At 32.5% G+C, this 9956-nt stretch overlaps 1 long non-coding RNA gene across 1 annotated transcript in view; it reads right to left on the reverse strand.

The window, feature by feature from the left end:
- LOC140442818 (uncharacterized) overlaps window positions 1–9680 on the reverse strand; it is a 71908-nt gene extending 62228 nt beyond the window's left edge. The window contains exon 1 of the long non-coding RNA XR_011951152.1: window positions 9457–9680. This is a non-coding gene — a long non-coding RNA (uncharacterized lncRNA). The remainder of the gene's footprint in view (window positions 1–9456) is intronic.
- Window positions 9681–9956: the final 276 nt, after the last annotated feature.

Here is a 9956-nt window from a genome sequence, read left to right on the forward strand (position 1 = left end):
TTATATTCAGTTTAAACATGGGTTACAATCTTCGATACACACGAAAAAAAAAAACGATCAAAAATAATAAATATACGAGTACACTATAACTAATCCTACACCTTTTGTGTACAATTAGTTCTTCGGCACTCCCAACTTTTGTTAATGCATTGTGTTAAAGTATACTGCAAACTTACTGTGTAAAATTTAAGTCTAAGAGTCAGTTTGTGTACATAGAAAAAAAGCGGTAGGCTTTACCTCTAAAGATACGGTTGATGTCCATTGTAAACTTTACTAGATGCATCAGAGATATTTATCTTCTAATTAAAGTAGAGGAATATAAATATTGTTTAAGACGAAACCTGTTTCTTCGAAAGTCGATAGAAATACTTCAGGAGAACATCCCACGAACTAGACATTGGTGAGTTGGTCCAGAGTCGCCGTTTAAATGATCTTATGGAAAAGGCAATTATAATTTTTTTAAATCATTTAAAAAATGGTTTAGCCGTTATTTTTTTGGATATGGTTTTTAGATATTTTTTTTTAGTAATAAACCACAAATTAAAAAATAAACTTTTAATCTAAATTTTTTAAATCTCAATTTACCAGAAAATGTCGCTCGTGATCAAATTTTTGAGAAAGTTTGGACTCACGATATTATCAATTTCTTGTCTAACGTTAGTCTAACAAATAACCGAACGGATTGGGAAAATTTTAAACATAAACGAAGCTTGAAAGTCACCTTATAACAACTTTGTCACCTTATTTGATTTTATTAATTTAAAAATATACAAGTTCGATAGTAGACTATGGCTAGCAATGTTATAAATGGGAATACCAAGAAAATTAGTGGAGCTAACTCAAATGTGCGTGATAGACTCATACGCACAGATAAAGACAGGAAACAGAACATCGATACCATTTAGTATAACACCAGGACTTAAGTAAGGAGACCCCTTATCACCGTTGCTATTGAATTTATCCCTAGAATATGCAATAAGTAAAATATCGTCTGAGCTGACAGGGGAATTGCGAATCGAGGATCAAAACTATTGTTAGCCTTTGATGATGATCTAGATTCTACAAGAGACGTGAGAGAGGTGTTTTTATAGCTCGAGGAGAAAACAGGTAGTCTGGGTCTTCGAATAAATGAAAAAAAGACGAAATACATGCTAGTAACCAAAAATCTAATCTGTACAAGTCAATTATTCGTCCAGTTGTTACATATAGAAGTGAAATATGGACTCTACATCAGGGGAAAATAAATAAGCTGCTGCTGGTATTTGAAAGGAAGGTTCTTAGAATGATATTTGGAGCTCAAAGAGATGAATGAACAGGAGAGTGGAGAAGGCGCCGCAATGCTGAATTGGTGACTTTCTATGGTTCTGAAAATATCGTTAGACATATAAAAGCTATTCGGAACAGAAGGGCCGTAGATATTTTAGTTTTATAAGTTCTTCTTCTTATTATTGTGCCGTCATCTTTCGAAGGTTGGCAATTGTAGCTTTGAAAACTGCTGTACACAAAATTTTTGCGATGAGCCGTTACACCATCTCCTCAGGTCTTTCAGGCATGAGTTCTGGCGTTTTCCTACAAATCTTTTGCTATGTACTTTATCTTCTAATACGATTTTAATTAATCCATATCTTTCCTTCTGTACATATAGATCTCAAATGTATCTATACTAGGTACTATGTTATTTGCTAGAGATTTTCCTACTTGCAAAACATATTGATTTAATTGATTTGATATGTCAGCTTTATTGAATATATACGGTCCTACAATCAAGAACTGAAGACATGAGTAGGTTTGACCATATTGCAAAGGAAAAACTAATACCCAGAGATATTATTAACATTGTTAAATAGTGGAAACTATCGTAAGCTATATTCTAAGTCGAAACAAATACATTTTCTTGGTTGTTATCTTAATTGACAAAATTAAAAATCGAAGAGAACTACAATCATAAACAAAAATTATTCAGAGACATAACAAACTGGTGGCACATACCAGATTTCAGTAGATTAACAAGGAGAGCAGAAAACGGAAAAAAAGAAAGCAAGAAGATGGATTTGAATTACCTAAGCAATAAAGATTATGTCGAGGAAGATTACAAAATTAGTTCTTAAAAACTAGAACAGATCCATTTACTCTTAAGCTGTAATAACTACAGCAATTTCGCCTACATTTAGGGTTTCTGTTATACTGAGTATCGAGTTCTCTACTACAATAATTTTTAAATACTACTATTGAAATTTAATAAAGTCTTATTGCTTAAACAAATTTATTTTCTACAAATTTTGTTGTATCATTCAATTATGACAGAATTCAAAAATTTTCATCAAAATCTAAATTACTAAAGTGCCTATTTACTTTCCTTATACTTAAGACCTTAATGAGAAAAGTCCTATACGATGCTTACTTTATTTTATTCCAGACCTCCTTCCTAAAATTACTGCGCTACTGGCACGAACCGTCGAGAAAAATACAAGTTTGTCAATAATTAAAATATCGTAGGTAGATACATAACCGACTGGAGAATTTAAATATTTAAACAAGCTGAAAGTTGAGCTTGACTACAGGAAGATGCAGACTTACCAATTGATTGAGTAAATTTATTTATAAACGGTCTTTTAAATATCTCTTCTCGCTAACGGTAGATAACATATTTATATATTGTCATTTAGTAAACTTATTACAGAGGCACTTATGTTGTTATAATCTAAGAAAAGACCCATTAAAACAACACTAACTTTTGCAATTGAGTTGCTTATTGCCATCACTCCTCTAGATATATGTATATCTCAAAAATATGGCGCTGGTGACAATGAGGAGAATGTCCTCAGCGGGTGCAAACCTTGATGTAGGACTGGGGATATTAAGATATCATTTCTGACGGGAAAAGTTGAATGCGCTACCCCTATTACAGGCAGGATGCGACTCAATTAAACCTAAGTTTGTTTCCGACAAACTCTACAAAATCGAAACAAGACTGCAAAATGAGTCAAACGTAGCAAATGTGTACTGTATATACACCGAGGGATCCAAAATGAAAGAAGGCTCAGGATGCGGGAAATACTTCAGATCACTGAACCTAAGAATAAAGTGGGGTATTAGCAAAAATTCCAGGGTAGTTCAGACAGAACTGGCTGGTATCTCCATAGCCGCAAAAGAGATCATTCAAAAAGATATAGCCGGCAAAACCATAATATTCTGCACGGATAGCAGACAAGAGCAACTAACCCTGAATATAATAGACCACGTGTCACATCAGAGTTAACAATGAAGTAGCACGTATCACTAACTTCGGATGGTAATAACATCATCCTGAGGTAGGTTAAAGGATACAATGGAAATAAAGGTGACCTTACGACCTGTGACCTTTTGGTTGTTCAATTTCAACAATCCTGGAAATTGCCAAAATGTCTCTTCTACACGCAAACCTCGAAAGATGGAAAGAATGGCAAGAATGCACACTTGCCAAAGTAACACTAAGAACCCTTACAACATCAGCATGAAAGAAGTATTTGAATGACCATAAATGGTTTTTTTAACTTCACTGTCAACTAAGCAAACACGTCCACACACTGGGACTAGTAGACACACCTCTATGCAGGAAGTGTAAACCAAAAGACGAAGCTGTCGAGCATGTCTCATTTGAATGTCCGGAGTTTAAGAGAGTACGCGTTTGGCGAGGCTTAGCCCACACTTGCCCACAAAAGGGAGATATCCCCTAGTGACTTAATAATAAAATATATATTCAGGCGTCATGATGAATAACCATTCAGAACAAAAATATGTATCCTTAAATGTTATGTAATTTCTACCTTATTATACGGAGTATGTGATTTGTCGCTTTCTGAAAAGTTTTCAAAAAAACACGTAGCCTACAAGACGTGGTGTTAGAATACCACAGTTAGTGTTCTACAGGCGCATCTTAAAAATTTTATGGATTGCTTGGATTAGTAATGTCGAGGAAAAAGCTGAAATTAGATATAGTTCATATTGTGAAAAATTATCAGATATATGGCTTATTGTAACTCGTTCTTCGGGGGCAGGTATTTGGCTTTATCTTGACTTTCATACCTGAGAACATGATTCAACATGGCCAAAACCCAATTTATTTCCGATATTAAAGTTTTGTAAGAGTTTTTTAGAAAAATTCGATATCAGCAATTTATGAAGGCAACCCTAAAAGCAATGCATTCAAATTATCATACTTGTTTCTACAGTGGATACTCTGAATGAAAATATTAAAAGATGATATCTATAAGAACAGATTCAAGTTTATCTTGGAAATAAAAACATTAATCACCTGTTTGAGGTTGGACTACACTTGAAGCATAATTGCAACCCATCACACTGCAACAAAGTCCGGTACCACAAGAACTCTTGCAAATGATAGTTTGCAACTACATAGATTTGGACTTTTTTGCAACTGAACTTGTGGTGAATGTTTTGGTCAAGATTGACAAAATTGTGCTCCAATAACAGATGAAACAGAGAAACAAGACCAAAATATCGCAAGTAATGATGCCGATGATCAATTGTAATTGATTTTATGTGTAAATTGATATTGTTTTATATTAATTTATACAGGTTGTCACTGTCACAAAAAGATTGGTCATAAATTATTCCACGATTTTTACGGATGAAACTAAGTGGAGTGCAGTGCATAAAAAGGTAAGAGAAATTACAGTCAAATGTAAAAACAGAAAAGTAAGTAAACTTGTTAATGACAACGGAGAGGTAATCTTTTTCAAAGAGAGTATTGATAATTCCTGGAAAAATTACATACGAAATTTATTTTTTGATGAGAGGGAAAACCAGTCCCCAATAACTACGGAAACAGGATCACCTATACTAGCATCAAAAATAAGAGCAGCCATAATATCACTAAAAAAAAGGAGAGCTCCAGAACCAGATGGAGTAAAGTCTGAATTTCTTAAACGTCTTGATGATAAGTCTTTAAGAATACTATGTAAAATCTTCAATAATATTAATTTATGACACAGGCAATATTCGAAAAGATTAGAAAGTTTCAGCATTTATTACGTTACCAAAGAAAAAGTGCGAAAAATATTTATAAGTCTAATGAGCTATACACGATGTTATATCTTCTCAATATTATACTACGGTGTTGAATCCTGGACACTCACCGAAACGATAGAGAAAAAACTTGAAGCCTTCGAGATGTGGCTATACAGAAGAATTCGAGGGATATCATGTGGTTAAAAAACTTGAGAAAATGGTTCTTCACAACAACTAATCTATTTAAAGCATCAGTTATTAAAATAATTATAGCCAGAATAATGGCCAATATTCGAAACGAATAGGCACTAAAAGAAGAAGAAGATATACAAAAGTACACTAAGAAAAAGAATTTTTTTTAATATTGCTCCAAAATGGTTTAAAAAATGTTTAAGAAAATTTATATTAAGTATGTGTCTATACTATGGGCCAATAAAACTAAAGCAGCAAAAAATTTGTTTCCCAATTTTTCTAGATTTTAGGGGGTCTCCGAACCTTCCCCTCCCCAACAACTTTTTTGTGGTATAATATTGAAATAAAAACGGGACGTCGTTAGGATGAAATACCTATTTTACAATTTTTTTGTCTGATATTATTTGTTTGTAAAATCATTAATTTAGAAGATACAGCCACTTTTTTAACAGCAATATTACATTTTTACAAATATTAAGTTTATTATTAACTTATAACGAAAATTTATTAACAAAATTATATTAATTTAATTTAAAAAATGTTCAAAGTGACCTACCCTCTTCCGTATTCAGGCTCTACATCGTGTCAACTACGAATATGGAATATTTTGAAAAATCAAATGTCTCTTTGTCGAAATGCATTAGCAATTTCTAAACTTCGGTTTAATTTTAAATAAAATTTAAATTGTTATTCTGCAATTTTAGAAAAACTGTAATTGTTCATTTTCAATTTAATCAATTCAAACACTTTTGTTCACAAAACTGTAAAATTACTATTAAGATAGAGAACACAACAACACTTTATCTACTTGATAAGTATCTGTAAATTGTATGTAATATTTAAAAAAGTGGATATATCTTCTAAATTAATGATTTTACAAATACTAAAAGACAAAAAAGTTGCAAAATCGGTATTTCATTCTATTGACGTCCTGTTTTAAATCCAATATTATGCTAAAAAAAGTTGGGGGAAGGGGAGAGTTTGGAGACCCCCCTAAAATCCAGAAAAATCGGGAAAAATTTTTCACTACGCCGCCGGTTATATTGGCCATAGCATGCTAACACATAATATAAATTTTCGTAAACAAATTTTAAGCCATTTTGGAGCAATATTAAAAAATTCGGTTTTACTTTGTAACTTTAACATCCCGACTTTTTTTTGAATGTACTTTTGCATATAGTTAGGCCAAATCGACTTATTTTCATCCCCAAAAATCGTGGTATAATTTATGACCAATCTTTTTGTGACACCCTGTATATGAGATAGAATTTTTTGCATTACATTGAATACATGAAAAAAAAATAACATAATATTTCTTTCTAATTTTTTTTCTAAGTTCAAGTTTTTAACATTTTTTACCTATGAAAAGTAGTTAGTAAGGGATGAAAATGTGTGACAAAAATTATATAAATTTAGCCGAGTAAAACGATAGTAGGTTCAGTAGATGCAAGAAAATGCATTGGGTTTTTTTAAATGGACTCGACTTATTTTTTTGTTTTAAGAAAAATTTAAAGTTAAAAAAAATATAAGCAGTGTGAAAGAAAATGAACGTTGACATTCATGCATTCAGATGACATAAAATGGATAATATTAATCATTAAAAATCTCACAATTATTTGACGTACCGAATAAATACTGGATGAATACATCCAGTGGAAACAGGTGGATAAGACAACAGAATAGTTAATTGCTGTTAAGATTTAAAAAATGCAGTACTTTATAAAGACAAGGAAGCTTAATTGCTTTCATTCTGTCCAGAAATGGTCCTCACATATTATGAAATAAAAATTATTAGTGATAAGAGACTGGCGTAATAGGCTTTATATTTACTAATATATGATTAAGTTCATGGATTGGATACTAGTCGAACATATAGACTGAATATAAACACCAGGAAAACCAAGCTAATGATCATCCGCAAGGAAAACATAACTGGAGCAAATCTGTATGTGAACCAAATGAGAATTGAACGTGTCTCGCAGTACAACTACTTGGGAACTATAATCAATGAGTCGTGGGACAATACCCAAGAGATTAAATGTCGCATCGGAAAGGCAAAAAGTGCATTCTTTACTATGAGCTCTGTGTTCAAGAGCATTGACCTTACCCTAGAAAGAAAAATAAGACTCCTTAAATGTTACGTGTACTCAGTGCATATGTACGGAGTAGAAACGTGGACAATGAAGGCGGAGACTCTATCAGAACTTCAGGCTTTTGAGCTATGGTTATACAGAAGGATCCTGAAAATACCATGGACAGACAAAGTCAGCAATGAAGAAGTACTACGGAGGATGAAGACAACCGCGGATTTGGTCAACATCGTGAAGGGCCGTAAGCTGCAGTACTTGGATAATGAGAAATCAAGGCAGATATGAGCTACTCCAATGCATTTTGCAAGGTAAAATTAAAGGAAAAAGGGCCCCAGGACGAAGCAGAATATCCTGGCTTGCTAACCTGAGAGCAAGGTATAGAAAGACCTCAACATAGCTATACCGTATAGCAACCAACAATTTCATCATAGCCAGAATGATTGCCAACGTTTGGAACGGACAAGTACCCTAAGAAGAATATATTTACTGAGAGCTTAGCGGATCTTTACTTAAAATCTGCACAAGAACTAAAATAACAGGATTTTTTCTAGAAAACTAAGGCAAGTCTGTGTTATTTTGAAAACTGCAATGGAAGGAAATCGTTGCTGCTGTCAAAACAGAAGCATTAGTTACTGTTGTGTTCTGTATAAATGCAGTTCATTGATTTGTTTCCACATTTTAGCATTTCCACAAAATGACATGAAAACAGAATTATTAGATAAAGCACTGCTATGTTCGATTGCAGCATGTCGTCTGTCTGAATGGATGTAGAACCAAACTTTTTATCATTAATTTTTGGAGATTACTATGTACAACATAGCCATTTCATGTATTCTACAACAGTTTGCACAAAATACTACATTTATATTTGTCATTTATATCACTATTCAAGACCTATCAATCGCAAGTTGTGTTACGGCAGGATACAATCTTAGCCGCACTGTAGACCCTATTCATCATAATTTGTAAGCTTATAAATATGTCCAGAATAATGAAAGAGTTCTACGGCAGAAATCTCAGCAAATACTTTTTGTAAAACTACGATGTATTTATTTTTGGGAATAACTTTGCTGACCACGAATTAACTGTTATGAAGAAAGAGAAAGGACTCCAATAGTAGATGCTACCCAAGAATGACAAAAAAAACAATGCAGAAACCATCAAATGAGAATTCGGTAACAGTGGTAAAAGTAGTAAAAATTAAATATAATAGTCTGTGAGTTTTTGACTCTTAAGAAACTCCTGGAGAAGCTGGATAAAAACCAGTACTTTTTAAGGAGATCAATTAAAATAAAGTATTTCCGAACCAAGAAAGTATTAAAGTATCAAAATGCAACAACTATTTTCCTCTGCCGAAAAGACGCTATATTGAAATTAATGGCCACTCCTAGAAATCCTTCATCGTTAATTAAATAATGCACAAAAAAGTAATACAAATCTTATTGATCTAATAGAAATCTAAAAGAAATATTTTTAACGAAAATTTACCATTCAGTCATAATTTAATTGATAGATCTTGTTTAGAACAGTAAAGGTAAAGGCTATAAAATCTATGTATATATATTACTATTCTATTTCTCAGTATAAAATTATCATTAGTTCATTACATTATCATTAATAAACAAGTTTAATGTTTAAGTTTAACAAAGGCGTTTATTTTATATTGGTTATAGACAAAACCAAGAACGCCGTTTATAGGCGGGAAAATTAATTTTATACTCAGGATAGGAGAAGCTGTAAATCCCCGGTAAAGCAGTAAACTGCTATTTAACATTCACAAAATCAGCTTGGCAGAATATATTTTTTCATTTGCTGCTCCATTTGTAAATAAAATGAATTATTATAGACAGTTGAATTATATTTAAAACTATTCAAAGTACAAATCATAAAATTAATTAATGTCAAAGATATGATATGGCGCCAAATGTGAAATAATTATTCTGCAAATTTCAAAAATAATTGGACTGCCAGAATGTGAATGTGTTAAATAACTGTCTCTATTTTTTTCGTTTAATTAAGTATACCGATAAGTACTAATAATTTCTGAAGATATTTTTATTATATTAGTTTCTGTAGTATACTTATAAAAGATCCGTATTTTCTTACGATGTAATAAAATAAACTCCTTTTTAAAAACTTATAGAAACAGTAATTAAAAACTTACCTTCTTCACCGGCTACAGCGGCCTTGAAAGATGTCAAAGAACCGGAGGGCAAGGTGTTCCTAAGTCCACTCTCACCTTAGTTTTTCACGCTGCGTTTTAACTCGAATATCTCCGAAACTGAATTAAATTTTAATAGATAGATTAATTGAAAATAAAATGATCCGATTTGTATCAAAAATAAGAGAATAGAGAGAAATGACCGGCATGGAACTGTCAGTCTGATAGTAAACGATGCACTGTCCAACACAGGTATCCGCGGTTGTCGGGAGACGACAGGTGTCATGGTGGGGATCCAACGAAGGCAAAAAGTCACTGTTATAGCAGGGGAACCGGTCCTCTTCCAGAGTCGGATTGAAAATTCTAGGGTCTCGTTGTACTTCTTGAATATCTATCTCTCACTAGTAACTCTAACTCTATATTATATTATATATACGGGTGGTCCTTAAGTAATTGTACAAAAATAAACAGTAGATTTTACACTTAAAAATATTACGATAAGC

This window comes from Diabrotica undecimpunctata, chromosome 6, assembly GCF_040954645.1.
Source record: "Diabrotica undecimpunctata isolate CICGRU chromosome 6, icDiaUnde3, whole genome shotgun sequence".
In the NCBI taxonomy this organism is placed as follows: Eukaryota; Metazoa; Arthropoda; class Insecta; order Coleoptera; family Chrysomelidae; genus Diabrotica; species Diabrotica undecimpunctata.